Source organism: Ovis canadensis, chromosome 15 (genome assembly GCF_042477335.2).
Source record: "Ovis canadensis isolate MfBH-ARS-UI-01 breed Bighorn chromosome 15, ARS-UI_OviCan_v2, whole genome shotgun sequence".
NCBI classification, from domain to species: domain Eukaryota; kingdom Metazoa; phylum Chordata; class Mammalia; order Artiodactyla; family Bovidae; genus Ovis; species Ovis canadensis.
The window spans coordinates 74814168-74831385 of record NC_091259.1 but is presented as its reverse complement, the minus strand read 5'-3'; the positions used below and the strand labels follow the sequence as shown (position 1 = coordinate 74831385).

At 38.6% G+C, this 17218-nt stretch overlaps 1 long non-coding RNA gene across 1 annotated transcript in view; it reads right to left on the bottom strand.

The window, feature by feature from the left end:
- Positions 1 to 779: 779 nt before the first annotated feature.
- The window catches only part of LOC138420729 (uncharacterized), a 137919-nt gene continuing 121480 nt past the window's right edge, over positions 780 to 17218 (bottom strand). The window contains exon 3 of the long non-coding RNA XR_011249296.1: positions 780 to 880. This is a non-coding gene — a long non-coding RNA (uncharacterized lncRNA). The remainder of the gene's footprint in view (positions 881 to 17218) is intronic.

The window sequence follows — 17218 nt, the reverse complement described above, 5'->3', positions numbered from 1 at the left end:
AAATATATCTCAAATTGAGACAGTTCTGTCCACTGCCACCGCGTTAGCTTAAGCCGCCGTCATCTCTAGTCCGGACTACTGCTCCAAATCCAGATAGTAGAAACTAGATGAAATAAGAATTGCAGCTGTTTGTTGTAAGCCACCCTCTTCTCCAAATAGAAAAATAGATAAATGATTAATAAAATACAAAAATAATGTAAAAGATACTGTTGTTTATTCACTAAGTCACGACCAACTCTTGCAATCCCATGGACTGAAACCCACCAGGCTCCTCTGTCCATGGGATTTCCCAGGCAAGAATATTGGAGTGGGTTGCCATTTCCTTCCCAAGGGATCTTCTCCAACCCAGGGATCAAACCTGCATCTCCTGCTTTGGTGGGCAGATTCTTTACCAGCTGAGCCACAAGGGAAGCCCAAGAATACTGGAGTGGGTAGCCTATCCCTTCTCCAGAGGATCTTCCTGACCCAGGAATCGAAATGGGGTCTCCTGCATAGCAGGCAGATTCTTTACCAACTGAGCTATGAGGGAAGGCGGTAAAAAATATAGATGGGGACAAAAATTGTCCAAAATTAGTATGCATCAAAAGGCAAAAGAAACACCAGGTGTGAGCGAAGGTTAAGCGATGTACATGCTGGCCTCTGCATTCAGAATCAGGTGGAGGGAACTTGTGAAGGAGTTCAGTCCATGGGACAACAGAAACTACGTAATCCATGTGACACTGTCAGCAAAGGTAAGCTCGGCGTTTGAAACCAGGAGCAGTAACAGGACTCTCACTCACCTTAGATGCTGATGCACACCACTTTCCAGACCTACAGATGGCTTAGAGTGGCATGCTGGGATTCCTACAGCAGCCACTAGAAATATGAATCCAAAGTAAAGCTAGAAATAAAAAAAGAACAAATAGGATAAATAAGAAGTCAGAAATTACATGAAATGAAAATGGACTTAATGCTATAGCTAAAAAATAAAGTATATAAGAATGAGTTTTTTAAAATATGTGAACTACTTTCTGTCAATATGAATTATATCAAGGAATACAAGTGAAGTTCCCAATGTGAATCTGATAAAGATATTTCCAAACAACTATGGCAGACATCACCTTTAATGGTAAAATACTACCTTCCTCCAGACATTAGTAACAGACAAGTGTATTTGCAATCCACATTCCAACATTAATTTCAGCTATAGCAGCAATATAAGACAGAACGAAACAACAAAATAAAAGTTATAAGGATTGGAAAGGAAGACCTGAAACTTCTCCCAATACAGATGACATGAATGCATATATAGAAAAATAAAATAAAAGCAAAATATCTAGAGAAAACCTATTGGAACCAGCAAATTAATTTAGCAAGCTTACTGAATATAAGGTCAATATGCAAATATGTATTTTGTTACCATATACTAGCTATAAGTAATTAGATCAGTGTAAATTATGAGACAACTGAAATATCACAGGTAGTATCAAATTCCTAGGAAAATATTAATTAAAAGACTAAATATATCAAGGATGCCAGTTTCCCTGAATTGATTAATAGAATCAAAGCAATTTTAATTATGGCCATGCTTTATGTGGAAATTGTTAAGCTGATTCTAAAACTTACATGAAAATGCAAAGGCCCATAAATAGTTACAGTAATACTGAAGGAAAGAGAAAATCTGAAGAACATGCATAACCAGGTAACAATACATATTATTATAAATTTAAAAATTAAAGTAGTGAGATATTGATGCAAAAATAGACAAATGAAGAAAATTAGAAATCCCAGAAACAGACCTATTTATCTATAAATCTTAAAGATTATGTACCTATAATGGAATATTCACTGATAGAAATATATGAACAAGTATATATAAGATATTGATCAAAAGAAGCAATACATAAAAATATATCAAGTATGACACTTTACATAATGCATGACAAAAGGTTTTTTTTTAATTATGTAGGGGTACATAAAGAGATTTTAAATATATACTTTTCAAAAACAGGGATATAATTAGTGCAACAGCCAGTGGTTACCTCTATAAAGATAGGGGGTTGTGATAAGAAGTATATTGTCTTGAAAAGGACACAAAAGTTATTGAAGGGAAAGATAAACTTATTTGCTTTAAAACTAATTTTTATATTAACAGTAAAATGTTAATAGAATTTTTTGTTAGTAAAATTTTTCTATTAACAAAATATTTAATTTTTTGCATATATTTGTGTATATATAGATGTATCTGCAGGAGAAGGCAATGGCAACCCACTCCAGTACTCTTGCCTGGAAAATCCCATGGGTGGAGAAGTCTGGTAGGCTACAGTCCATGGGGTCGTGAAGAGTCGGACAGGACTGAGCGACTTCACTTTCACTTTTCACTTTCATGCATTGGAGAAGGAAATGGTAACCCACTCCAGTGTTCTTGCCTGGAGAATCCCAGGGATGGGGGAGCCTGGTGGACTGCCATCTCTGGGGTCACACAGAGTCAGACACGACTGAAGTGATTTAGCAGCAGTAGCAGATATATCTGCTGAGTAACAAGGGAATATACATTTTTCAACATAGCATGGGGAAAGTTTTTGATAAACACTGCTCATACTGGATGAGGAGAGAACTACCTATTGAACTACCCACTAGGCTCACCTTCCTTTTTGGTTCTTTACCACTAGTGCCACCTGGGAAGCTTTCCTTTTGGTTCAGTTCAGTTCAGTTCAGTCGCTCAGTCATGTCTGACTCTTTGCGACCCATGAATCACAGCATGCCAGGCCTCCCTGTTCATCACCAACTCCCGGATTTCACCCAGACTCACGTCCATCGAGTCAGTGATGCCATCCAGCCATCTCATCCTCTGTCGTCCCCTTCTCCTCCTGCCCCCAATCCTTTTGGTTAGTACCTTTTAATTAATTTTCTTGAGATGTAGACACTATAAACAATTTGTCTTCCTGGTAATAAATTTTATAAGAAATACATATCATTTTAATTTGAAATTCTTCCTTTCAGAAATATTCTGGTAAAATGTTAGAAGTGAAATATAAACTACTGGGGGAAAGAACGTGAAACATGAAAGATGTTTGCTTATTAATAATTATCCTTTATGTAACTGTCTAAGCTTGAAAATCTTCAAAAGCCATATGAAATGGAGTAGACAATTTTAACATGTAAAAAATGGCAAGATTTAATGATGAAGTAGATATAGCTTATAGCAGTGTTTCTGGCAGTTATTTTCAAATCAGCAAAAGCATACAAGCTTGAAAATAATGAGTTCACAAGTTATCAAAAACTATCACTTCCAACATGAATTCTGGGCTAAAGGTTCACTGAGTTTTGAAACATGCTCCATGAAATTGAATTCTGGAGTTGGGTTTTGGGTGGGGCAGGGGGAGGAGAATCAGAGACAACTTCTATCCCTGGTAGTGATGATTTTTGGACTTACATGATGGCTTATAAAATTACAGAACATGTAAAATCCATTTAGTGCCTTTTGATATCTGGAAATCATGGCGGTAACTGGAAGGAAACACAGATGATGCTAGAAACTATTCTTTACCTGATACTTAAGTAAAAGAGAACTGAGTAAAAGCTTCTCTTTTACTCATTATGCTCATTTATTTTTTTAATTAAAAAAACGTATTTGGTCGCATTGGGTTCTTAGTTGTAGCATGTGGGATCTAGTACCCTGACAAGGGATTGAACCCAGGCCCCATGCATTGGGAGTTTAGCCACAGGACCACGAGGGAAGTGCTCATTAAATGTTTATTTAAATAGTTAATTCTTTTCCTTAGAGCCTGAGCTACATTCACTGTTAAACAAACTGGGCTCCCCACTTCTTATATTTATAGGGAGAGTTATCTCCTAGGCCAGGTCCACATGAGAATGTTGCCAGATGACACCGTCACGTTCAAGAGCCCATCAGGAAGCAGAAGGAAGTGGAGCCTTTCCAGAATTTTCTTTGTGGTAGTCAATCACTCACAAATGAATGCCCAAAGTGATTGTGTTTAATGGCATGGATTAAAGACCAGGCTGCACAGTTTGTGAGCCCTATATACTTGCACAAAGCACTGCCTAAACTCACTGAGCCCAAACCTCACAAATCTGATACCTAACAATAAAAAATAATACAAATGACCATTTCTTATTAAACTCTACAAAACTCTTGAGAGGATCACACTTTATTTTTCCTTCCTTTTAAAAAATGTGCTTAATAGGAGCATTGTGCCCAAAAGACTTACTCAGTTGTTCATAATTACAAACACTTTCATACAGATTATAGCTTTAGATTTATTCTCAAATAATGCTGGCTAGAAAGATAACCATTTCTTATATACAGTGTATGGAAGAAGGGACAAGAAATTTTGAAAATGTAAAAAGATCTCAGTAAAAAGTTTGGACATGTGCAAAAGAGCAGATTGAGAGTATCTGTTTGTGTGTACCCTTGTTAAATCCTTATAAAATGAAAAGTAAGAAAGACAACAGATAATAAGTTAGTCCATAGTATTATTAAGAATGAGAGAGAGGGGACCTTCAGCAGTCAAAAGATTTCAAATTATTTCTAGAAGAAATAAAATATATGCTGGAGGAATTATATAGCCTAAAACACAAAGGAGAATTTTTTTTTTAATGGATTTGGGAGCCATTCATACTGGTGATAGAAAAATGAGTCTCTAAATGCAAAGCTATCAAGTTTGCAGAGAAGAAACAGTAATTTGGTAGAAATCAAAAAGAGTAATTGAATAATAATAATAATGGTTTTTTTTTCATTCTTTTTACAAGATAGCTGCTTAAATAACACTCCTACCTCTTCTAGAATTTTGAGTTGGCAGAAGAATGTTTATCCTCAGGCCAAAACATGAGAAATACTCCCTAAAGAAATGGAGAAGAGCTGCCTTGGAAGAACTAAACTGCTGTTGTGGATCTTGTCACAGAATTCTGCTTTCCTTAATTATAGTGTCAGTGTCCTTTAGAAGTAGCCTTATTTCCAAATTCTCACTTAGATACCCTCAGGGAATTGCAGCCATCACACTCAAGAGACCCACTGGACAAACAGGTATGGACTAGCAGTAAGTCCCAACAAACACACGAAGTATGCTATTGTTTTTAATAGGAACCTGATTTTATTTGAAAATAAAAATGAAATTAAAAAGGATAAAAGGTGGAAAAAAGAGCCATTAAGCACAAAAGATCTGATCACTTGGAGACTATAAAGGAACATAAAATTTGTATTTTAAGAAAATTTAAGAGATTGAATACATTTTATGTAAATAAGTGGCTCATAGAATTCTACATATAGAAACAAAGAAATAAATGGTGAGGGTGTGCCCTCTCACCATGAATAACAAAAACACTACAAGAAATATACAGAATGATGAAGTTCAGTCTTTGGACATCAGGTGAAACAGAACCTGTAAGAACATAAGCAGGGGAGAATTCAGACTGCCTGAGCTTTCTGAATGAGCGAAGTCACTCAGGCGTGTCCGACTCTTTGTGACCCCATGGACTGTAGCCAACCAGGTTCCTCCATCCATGGAATTTTCTAGGCAAGAGTACTGGAGTGGGCTGCCATTTCCTTCCCCAGGGGATCTTCCCAGCCCAGGGATCGAACCCAGGTCTCCTGCATTGCAGGCAGACACTTTACCATCTGAGCCACCTTCTACTTGAAGATAATTTCTCAGTGAAGGCATAGTCAGGCTGTACCAAGCAAAGGATGGTGGTCTTACTGAGTTCAGACAAAGCCCAAAATTCAAGATGGATAGAAGGCTAGAATTTGAAGATCAGGGTAGCAGAGGAAATGGAGATAATATAGAGAAAGAACTATAAAACTCACGAGAGTCATACTGAATCTTTATCTGAATATTTACTGTGCATTCACAGGGAAAAACTCTACAAGGCAAGACTAAAAAGCACAGGCAGAAGTTAGTTGTATTCTAGTGTAGTTGGCATTAAGATACATCTGTATCAATGGATATAGGTATACATTCAATATCTATGTTCAATATCATTGTTCAATATCTATGTATAATATTGCCCTATGCTAACTGCTTTATATATGGGTGTGTGCATATATGTAGAGTTCTCTAAGCAATCTTGTTATAAACTTAGAATTCCAGATTGGAATTTACTTTTCAGAACTTGATTGAATGAAGCCAACTTAATGAAGAATATTAAAAAATACAATAAATATACCATCAAATACTCGAATACCTGATGCTACAGAAAGAAAATGTTCCTGTGGCTTATGGCATATTTCATTTTTCTTCTGATTGGTTTTAGACTCTATAATCAGAGTGTTGAATACAGGTTTGGTGATCACTGAAACAGATAAATTCCAGTGGAGACTGTTATGTATCAATGCTTTTACATCCCTTTTCTCCCTTCCTATTTCATAGCTGGGCATTTCCCCTTGAGCCATATTACAGCCATCAATGGTTTCCATGAGGCTCTTAATGTTATAGTCACATAAGAATGAAAAATCAAGCAGAAGAGTGGGAAGCAGGAACACAAAAGCTGTTATTTAACTCTTCCATTGTTCAATTTCAAGAGCATTTTCTGAGTAAATAACATGTTGTCTTTCGCTTCCATTACTGAACACTTGAGAGTGACTGATGACTTAACAAGCTGGTTTGTGTTCGGCAGCCCACTGAGTGAAATGCACTGTGTTCTGCAGTGATTGGTCTAGGGGTGTAGAATTCATCTAACTTGACAATAGTTGGCGACCAGTCATCCTATAAGTTTTCTCCATGGCATTTCTTGTCTAACTTCTTATCTCTAAACTGCTTTATATCTTGTTTGCCCATGCACAGCCAGCCATTCTGAACCAGTTGCCTAAGGCAGCTGTAACAAAGAACCACTAACTGGGAATGCTAAAAACAAAAGTTAATATCTTACAGTTCTGGAGACTAGAAGTTGAGAACAAGGTATCACTGGGGCTGTGTTTCCTCTGAAGGGTCTAGAGTGGAAGCTGGCCCATGTTTTCTCTTAGGCTCTGATGCTGCCAGCAATCTTTGACACTCCTTGCCTTCTAGACGCATCACTCTAGTCTGTTTCCATTATCACATGAGCATCCTCTCCCTGTGGTCTCTGTCTTTCTGTCTCTCCTCTTCTAAAAGCACCAGTCATATTGGGTGAAAAGCCCACCATAATGTGTATGAAATAACATTAACAACAACCCTATTTCCAAATAAGCTCACATTCTGAGGTAGTGGGAGTTAGAACTCTAACACATATTTTGACGTGTTATATAATTTAGCCCACAAAACATGCCCAGGAGGAACATAGCTGAGAACCTCCAACCAAGACACTTGAATTATTAAAACATTTTCTATCATGTAATAAACTAAGAGGCTGTCAATTGTAGCAAACCTAGTATATTCATGTTCAACATTTTCCATAGAATCAGCCTCAAACTTGTCCAGGGGATAGATGCTAAATAAATAAATAAAGACTTTGGCTGCAAGAGGGAAGAAAAGAACTCTTTGCTTGTGCATCATGTGAACATGTTTTTATTTGGGGCATAATTAACATTTAATTAATTCAGTTTACTCTATTTTAATCAGAGTGGTGGTTTTCATATCCAGCAAAAATACCACTTTGGGGATGAGACACCTCATTTCAGAAAGACATTGAAAAGGTAGATTTATCATAAAAGATTTACTATATCAGTCCTCATCCTTTTCAAGTTTTTATTGCTAAGCAACTTATTTTCTTGACGTGCCCACAGAAGAAGCTATAATATGTCACCCAGGCAACCAGCCATTTACATAGTGAAATTATTAAAATAAACCTAGGATTTAACCATATTTTAAAAAATGGGTTTAAATTACCCTGCAGATCAGTATAATCTCATGAATAGTAGATAGGTAAAATCATAGGAAAAAAGATCTATCTGCCTATTCTGGCTTGAAATTCTTAGGGCTGAGGATCCATCTATTTGGCAAATGGAAATGAAGCTAAAATGCTTTAGCTACTCAACTCTGATGTTATCAAGATGAACCCAGAATTTATCCTGTATTAAAAAAAGGCCTAGATTATCATTTGATCTAGATAATATCATGTATTATAGGTTATTATTCCTGCAGTGATCTCACCTGCCTGCCTGCTTACTCTTGCCTGAAATCTCTAAGTGGGGACAAGATTGGAGACTTTTATTACACTGTTGGAGATGAGGCAGACTTCCTAATAATGTTTCATGGACTGAAATTCACACTATGGTGTAAGTGATTTGCTTTAGATATTCTCTTGCAGCAGATTTGGGGAGAGGAAGGTGCCTTGGTTAACAAGAAGAAATATAGTTCCTATGAGTCGGGGGAAGAAATCTCTAGTAATTATTCGTACTTTCATCAAGAACCCTAGAGATCAGCAATATAAACAGCTTCTTCATTATTTGTGTTTTGAGATTAATCTAAGGATTTGAATTATTCAGGTAACCGTACCACAGATATAGAGGTTGGGTCTGGATGCATATGGTTAAAATTAAACATTCAAAACTGGATTCATGATTTTTTTTCCCTTTAAGTCAGTTTCCCTTCTATTACTTCTTTTCAGAGAAGAGCACCATCATTAATCCAGTTGCACAAGTCAGAAATCTAGCTGGCATCTTTAACATTGAACTCTTCACCACCTACATGTAATTGACCATCAGAAGCTTTTATTCTATAAATACCTCTTGAAAGTATGTACTCCCCTCCCTCCACTATCATAGCCACCACCATCCTAGCTTAAGCTACCATCATACGTCAGTAACTTCCCATTCCAAGTTGTAACTACTCTGGAATCTCTCCAGTGCAATCTGTTTTTCTTACTGCATTTGTATATTCATCCATTAATCTATTAATTAATTCAATAAGTATATGGTAAATTATTTACTCAGGGTCAGACATTGTTCTAGAGACTGGGAAATATCAGGGAATAAAATAAAACACCTGCTTTCATGAAGAGAAATGTTTTAGCAGCAGGATATAAGCAATAAACAAAACTACAGGATTACATAAAGAAATAATTATGCAGACAAAGGAAAGGAATATGAAAGGTAAGTGATATGAAAAAAATCAGGGGAAAGATACAGAACATGTGGAGAAAAGCTTTTTTGATACAATAATCATGAAAAGTTTATCTAATAAGGTAATTTTGAGCAGCTACCTAAAGAAATTGTAGGAATTTATTTTGAGTGAGATGGCAATTCTTTAGAGAAATTTGATCAGAAAAGTTACTTAACCTCTTTAAATTTTTTAAGGTTATTCTGGCTGCTGGGTGGCATTAACTCTGTAGAGGATATTAACAGTGAAAGAAGAGAACTAGTTATGGATCTACTCAAGTAGTCCATAGGAGTAGAAGGCAATGGCACCCCACTCCAGTGCTCTTGCCTAGAAAATCCCATGGACGGAGGAGCCTGGTAGGCTGCAGCCCATGGGGTTGCGAAGAGTCAGACAGGACTGAGCTACTTCACTTTCACTTTTCACTTTCATGCATTGGAGAAGGACATGGCAACCCACTCCAGTGTTCTTGCCTGGAGAATCGCAGGGATGGGGGAGCCTGGTGGCTGCCTTCTATGGGGTCGCACAGAGTCGGACACAACTGAAGCGACTTAGCACCAGCAGCAGCAAGTAGTCCAGGAAAAAAAAAATGATGATGATTGCAAAATTAGAAAGGTCATGACTTGAGAAGCCAAGGGAAATAGACATTTAATTTATCTTGAAGATGAAGCAGACAGGTGTGTGTGGGGTGTGTGTGTGTGTGAAGGGAAAAAAAAAAAACAACAACAAGAGATCTGTTTGGGGACGTGCTATTTTAAGTACCCATGAGTCTGTCTTGAGAACTCTTCAAGTGGCTGGTTGGAAGTCTGAGGTTTGGAACTGAAGATAATACATGGTCAATCTATAGATTATATCATAAGATTGCAGAGGACACCCTTGACAAGAAATGTATGAAAAAAGAATATAGTCCTGAGGTTTGAGTCTTGGGCACTACAGTATTTGAAGATCAGGATGATGAAAAGACACCAGCATAGAGAACTGAGAAGAAACCACTAATGAAACAAGAGGGAAACTAAGAGTGCTGTGATCTCTGTTGGATTGAAATGGGATTGCAGTACCTTTCTGGCTGAAGTACCCACTGGCATTCAGCTTCCCATTCTCTCTATATATGCTTTTGTAGGGCTAAATACCTACAAACTACATATCACGCTCCCCCGACCATTGGGGAGTTTTCTGGATTCTTCTAATGCACAGAAAGGAGAATAGAAGGTGATAGAAAGGGGGGTATTTTATTCTAATTATGGGGGCAGTTAAGACAACGGCTGTAATATTGACAGGGAAATTGAGTACAGTGGCACATAACAGATGAGTTAGTGGAAGTTTCAGGAGATTCAGTAGTAGGACAAATTTCTATATTCTTACTCAGCAACAGTAGTTTGTTTCCAAAGAAAAGCAAGGAAAGAAAAGAAAGCCTTCCTCAGTGATCAGTGCAAAGAAATAGAGGAAAACAATAGAATGGGAAAGACTAGAGATCTCTTCAAGAAAATTAGAGATACCAAGGGAACATTTCATGCAAAGATGGGCTCAATAAAGGACAGAAATGGTATGTACCTAACAGAAGCAGAAGATATTAAGAAGAGGTGGCAAGAATACACCGAAGAACTGTACAAAAAAAGATCTTCATGACCCAAATAATCATGAAGGTGTGATCACTGACCTAGATCCAGACATCCTGGAATGTGAAGTCAAGTGGGCCTTACGAAGCATCACTATGAACAAAGCTAGTGGAGGTGATGGAATTCCAGTTGAGCTGTTTCAAATCCTGAAAGATGATGCTTTGAAAGCTCTGCACTCAATATGCCAGCAAATTTGGAGATCTCAGCAGTGGCCACAAGACTGGAAAAGGTCAGTTTTCATTCCAATCCAAAGAAAGGCAATGCCAAAGAATGCTCACACTACCGCACAATTCACTCATATCACACACTAGTAAAGTAATGTTCAAAATTTTTCAAGCCAGGCTTCAACAGTATGTGAAGTGTGAACTTCCAAATGTTCATGCTGGTTTTAGAAAAGGGAGGAACCAGAGATCAAATTGCCAAATCTCCTGAATCATTGAGAAAGCGAGAGAGTTCCAGAAAAACATCTACTTCTGCTTTATTGACTATGCCAAAGCCTTTGACTGTGTGGATCAACCACTAACTGTGGAAAATTCTTCAAGATATGGGAATACCAAACCACCTGACCTGCCACTTGAGAAACCTGTATGCAGGTCAGGAAGCAACAGTTAGAACTGGACATGGAACAACAGACTGATTCCAAATAGGAAAAGGAGTACATCAATACTGTATATTGTCACCCTGCTTATTTAACATATATGCAGAGTACATCGTGAGAAACACTGGACTGGAAGAAACACGAGCTGGAATCAAGATTGCCAGGAAAATATTAATAACCTCAGATATGCAGATGACCCCACCCTTATGGCAGAAAGTGAAGAGGAACTAAAAAGCCTTGATGAAAGTGAAAGACGAGAGTAAAAAAGTTGGCTTAAAGCTCAACATTCAGAAAACGAAGATCATGGCATCTGGTCCCATCACTTCATGGGAAATAGATGGGGAAACAGTGGCAGACTTTATTTTGGGGGGCTCCAAAATCACAGCAGATGGTGACGCAGCCATGAAATTAAAAGATGCTACTCCTTGGAAAGAAAGTTATGACCAACCTAGACAGAATATTAAAAAGCAGAGACATTACTTTGCCAACTAATGTCTATTTAGTCAAGGCTATGGTTTTTCCTGTGGTCATGTATGGATGTGAGAGTTGGACTATAAAAAAGCTGAGTGCCAAAGAATTGATGCTTTTGAACTGTGGTGTTAGAGAAGACTCTTGAGAGTCGCTTGGACTTCAAGAAGATCCAACCAGTCCATCCTAAAGGAGATCAGTCATGAATATTCATTGGATGGTCTGATGTTGAAGTTGAAACTCCAATACTTCAGCCGCCTGATGCGAAGAGCTGACTCATTTGAAAAAACCCTGATGCTGGGAAAGATTGAAGGCAGGAGGAGAAGCAGACAACAGAGGATGAGATGGTTGGATGGCATCACCGACTCAATGGACATGAGTTTGTGTAAAGTCTGGGAGTTGGTGATGGACAGGGAGGCCTGGTGTGCTGCATCCATGGGGTCACAAAAAGTCAGACCCAACTGTGACTGAACAGAACTGAAGTAGCTTCACTGGGGGTAATTTTTCTAAAAGTTCCCCCTCATGGTTTCATTAAAAAACAGTCAGTAAAATAAAGTAAAAGAAAAATTAAAAACAAAACAAAACAGTCAGAGCTCCTTGGTCTTCAGTCAAAAATATCCTCCCATTTGTTACTGCAACTCCTCCTGTACCTTTCTAATCATTGCCTGCATTTATTCCCATTCTGCTTGGACTATATAGAGTGATTTACCCTTTCCTGACAGAACCATGACCAGTATAGGGCTTGGTCTGAAATGTCTCTCAAAGGTGGAAATCTGAGGTTCAATATCAGATTTGACTGTGCTAAAATACTTGGTCAATTCATTCCCAGTGTAAATGGAATGCTAATATTCCATGGGTAATGGTTTACAATATGACTTCAGGGTTAGGCATTTCAAAAGGACAAGATTACAGAATTGGAGGTCTAGGAAATAGGTACGTAGATCAACCCTCTATAATGATCACCATGTGAGGGTATTCATGTCCGATACTAGTATTCTTCTGAGGACACATACAGAGAGAGTTCAGTAATTGCGGGGGGGGGGGGGGGGAGATATCAATTTTGTGGATATCTTTTCAATCACCTGGGGCTTGTTCACTGAGTTTATATACCAATTGTCCTGAGTATCCAGTATAGAGATAATGCATAAACTTGACCTCGTCAAAGATGAGCTGAATAACAGTATAGCCATGGTAATATTAATTGCCCTATCTAAAATTCTTTAGTAGTTTTCCATTTCTCTTAGGATAAAGACAAAAGTAATATTGATTTAAAATTTCTATGTAATGTAGCCATGTATCAATTAGGAGAATTGAGGTAATCCTGCAGTAATAAATATCCCAGTCTCCTCTCAGGCTTAAGTTATTTCTTTTTAATGGTTTCTTTCTCCATCATGCTAATGTCTATTGTGGGCTGACTGAAGCTTCACATAATCCTGTGTTTTTTTATTTTTATTTTTTTTTTGAAGAACCCAGACTGAGGGATCAACAATCATCTGAAGTTGTGCTGGTTGCTTCAAAGGGAGAATATGGTAAATCCCTTTCATTTCATTAGCCAGTTTACATCACATGCAGGGTCAGACCTGACTTCATGAAGTGAAGAAATATTACAGTGATGAGGAAAACTAGAACTGTTACTGCAGTCCACTATTTGAATCAGATTTTCAGTTTATTCTCTTTCCTACATCTGTATCATCCTTGTTCACCAGAAAAGACAGACCAAGTCCCATAGAATCACTGCATCCAGCTTAACTTCTAATTTTGACTACTGCTCAGTAGTCTGCAGTTGTGTCTGGACATGGGTCCTGCCAGGGTCCAGCCCTGGTGGATCCAGGGAATTCAAAGCGGGGATGGAGTCGGCGTCTTAGGAAAGAAATATTTAATTAGAGATATAAAGAGAGATTAGGAAAGAATAGTGTAGTAGGAAAATTAGTGGAGAAAAGAGGCTGATATTCCTTGGTTTACACAGAAAGCTAATACAGTCTCAAGACAAGAAACTTGCACCATCTACGTTAGGCCACAGGTGCCGGCTTGAATAGCGGAGAGTGCCCAGCCTTGGGCTCCCTCTCGCGTGGGTCTTAGAAGCCCGGGCAAATAAATAGACATGGAGAGCCTCTGTGTTCCAAGGGATCAGCCTGAAAAGGAAAGGGAAGGAAAGGGAGAAAGAGAGAGAGTGTTGACATGCGGGGAGCCAGATTTCCAAGAAACCAGTTCGAGAAACTGGTCTGAGAAACTGATCCTTCCTTTATTGTCCAGGAAAGCTTTTTATACTTTTGTTTGTACATAGAGATCAATGGATAATACAAAGTTATGCAGGGTCAGCCGCCCTGACCCTTATCAAGACCAGGCTTTCTTTCTGCAAATCTTTCCGTATACAAAGGGTCTCAGGTGATTTATATTACCTTCTGGCCGAAAGGCCTGTTAACATTTTATGGCTCTCTTCCTTAATGAATGTTAATCTCACTTTCCCTGTAGTGTTTTTCTTTAATCTGCATCAGCTCCAAAGCACTAAATAAAGTTACATTAAAAGATATGAAAACTTGGCAGCAAGTATTGGCTCAACAATGAAACCCTTAATCAGTTTTATTCTAATGATTTTTCCTAGAATTTCTTAAGTTTTCAGTTGGCAGGCTATAAACAATTCACATGCGCAGTTGTAAGAATCCGGACAGACCAGTCAGGTAAGTTAGAAAGCTATCAGAGGGGTTTAAGCCAAGACATTCTTTTTATGCCCAGGAGACTCATTAACTGGAGCTCTAAGTTAATTCCTTCTAGAGGAAGGTGGTGCGGGACAGCCCCTGTTAATGTCAGAAGTGTAAGCGAAAAGCATAATGCAGTAAGGCAGGCAGACTCTGGTTTTGGGGCAGATGCACAAGCAGATCCAGCAAGGCTCCCTTAAGGCCTGACTCGCCTTTGTCTGTTGGGCCCCTTAACCTCATGACCTTTGCCACGGGCAGGACTCCTCGTGCTGGCTCCTGGCAGGGTCCTTTTGGTCCAAAACCTATGAACTGAAATTTAAGTTACTTGACACACACATACCCAAAATGCAATGGCAAGACTAGGACAGGATAATCACAGTAAACAGTTCCATTCAGAAGGCAGAAGAATGTAAGTGATACAGAGATCACTGGTTCATAGCAGTTCTGAAATCTGCTGGGCAGATAGTGTAAGGACATTTATCTGGTGATAGAAATGATTAAACATGAGTGTTGTTAATTGAGGAGAACTGCACAGTGTATAATTACTCATTGTCCTTGACTCTGCCTCTGGGAGCTCTCTATTATTCCATTGAGCTTCACATATGAATAAATTAGAATATAAGCTTACCCTGGCCACTAAATTATTTTCTAGCCTGCTTCCTTTCGATAAAAACAGGACCAACAGTAATTGGTGGTTTACTGTAGTTGCTTTTGTTTATTATAGTTGTTGTTGCTGGTGTTGTCCAGACTCTTTGGCAGTCCAACTCAAAAGTTATATCTCTTGACTCCAGTAAATTCCATAGTTCTTTTATTAACAAGCCTCTTATCTTAAAAAACTTCTTTCCCATCTCTCTCCCCTCTCCCTTCTTTTACTCTTCCTCCTCTACCTCTTCTTCCCCTTCCCTTGCCTCATGTTCCTCTTCTTTTCACTGCCTCTTGCTCCCTCTGTCTCTCACACATACTTTTATTTCTGGTTAAAATTATTTTGTGATTATTAGACTGTAATTTAGTTGGAAGAACAGCACACTCGGTTCGTCTTCTTTGAGCCACATTTATCCAGTTGGAAGGATGTTCACACTCTCAGATGAATCTCTACTCAGGAATTGTAATCCATTTAGAAATTTTCACCCTGAGTATAATGGCTTGATTTGACCCTTGCCACTATGTTCCAAAGCATTTTTCAATATTTTCTTGTAATATTTTGATTTATGAAGCAGTTACCATATCTCATTTCAAGAAAGCAGAAAACTACAAAATCACACATTAAGTTGGAGAACTTGGATGTATTTCCACATTAATGACTGCCACCACCCTCTACATATTTCTTAAACCTAATTTCTTCCCATCCATGCCTATATTCTGTCATTTTCCACACTGGCCTCTCGGTTCCTCATCTATATCATCCTCTCACATGATACAGGGACTTCTCCCAAACTAAATAATCTTATCCCCTTATTCATCAAGTTTACCCCTGTCTAGTGTTTAAGACCTCAGCTCTTATAATACTTACTCAGAGAAGCAAGCCTGCCTTTATTTGCATGACTCAGTCAAACATCTCCATCATAGACTCTTAGTTCTGGGTACTCTGTGTGCCTCTATTTAGATTACTATCATGTGAGCAAGGGTTTTATATTTTCATCATTGTATCCATAGCACGGCCCTTTGCCTGAGACTTAATGGGTGCTAAATACTTACTTCTTAAGTGATGGATGCAGCAGAAAAAGACAAATTCTCTTTTTTTTCCCACCACCTCTTATATTCAATTAAGAGTGTGTGCATGCTCAGTTGTGTCCAACTCTTTGCAACCCCATGGATGATAGCCCCCAGAGCCACCTGGTAAGCCTCAATTATGAGTAGTCAAGCCCCTATCAATGTGTGATACTATTTCTCTCCCACCTGACTTCCCCCTCTTATTACCAATGTTATCACCTGGGTTCTTATAGCCTGTATCATTACATGACCTCAATATTTGTGCCACATATAAAGTATTGTGCACCTACAGCCATACTTAGCATCATGGCTCCATTCAAAGACCTCCAAGAGTAGTTAAAAATGAACTAAAAATACTATTTCTGAAAATCACCCCCGTATTGTATATTTTATCAGCATGAAAGTGTTAGTGGCTCAGTCGTGTCTGACTCCTTTGTGACCCCATGGACTGTAGCCCACCAGGCTCCTCTGCCCAAGGAATTCTACAGGCAAGAATACTTGAGTGGGTTGCCATTTCCTTTTCCAGGGGATTTTCCCAACCCAGGGATTGAACCTGGGTCTCCCACAATGCAGGTGGATTGTTTACAGTCTGAGCCACCAGGGAAGCCCAACTTAGTGTGTAAGTGCCCCAACTTCTGATGTCAGGAACACTCTGGAGCTACCCTTCACTAGAGAAGTTGATCTGAAGCCTATGAAATTAGAATCCCAAACAAAATTATCTCCAGAGCCCATAAGACCTCACCAGACAGTCACAAAACATTTGCATTTCCAGTTCCCCACTCAGGAGGCAATTGTCTTGCTCATGCAACAGAAATGAAGGACTGCTCAGTATTTCCCTGTGGTGGGTTAGCCTAAACTAATCCAGAAGAACATTTCCTCTGTGAAGGCCTACATTACTTCTTAATCACTTGATTCCACCAAGAGGCTGCTGATTCTCCTCTCCCAAATAGATAGCTGTCTAAAGTTGGCCTCCGTGGTATGGAAGGCGGGTATGAATGCCAAACACGGAACAGACTGAAAGAGCCAAGACTGAGCACACAAATCACCTCCCCAGAATTCCCCAATGCAGAGAATGGATTTCACTGCTTTGTTAGTTATGCTACCAGAGTGCATCTCTAATGC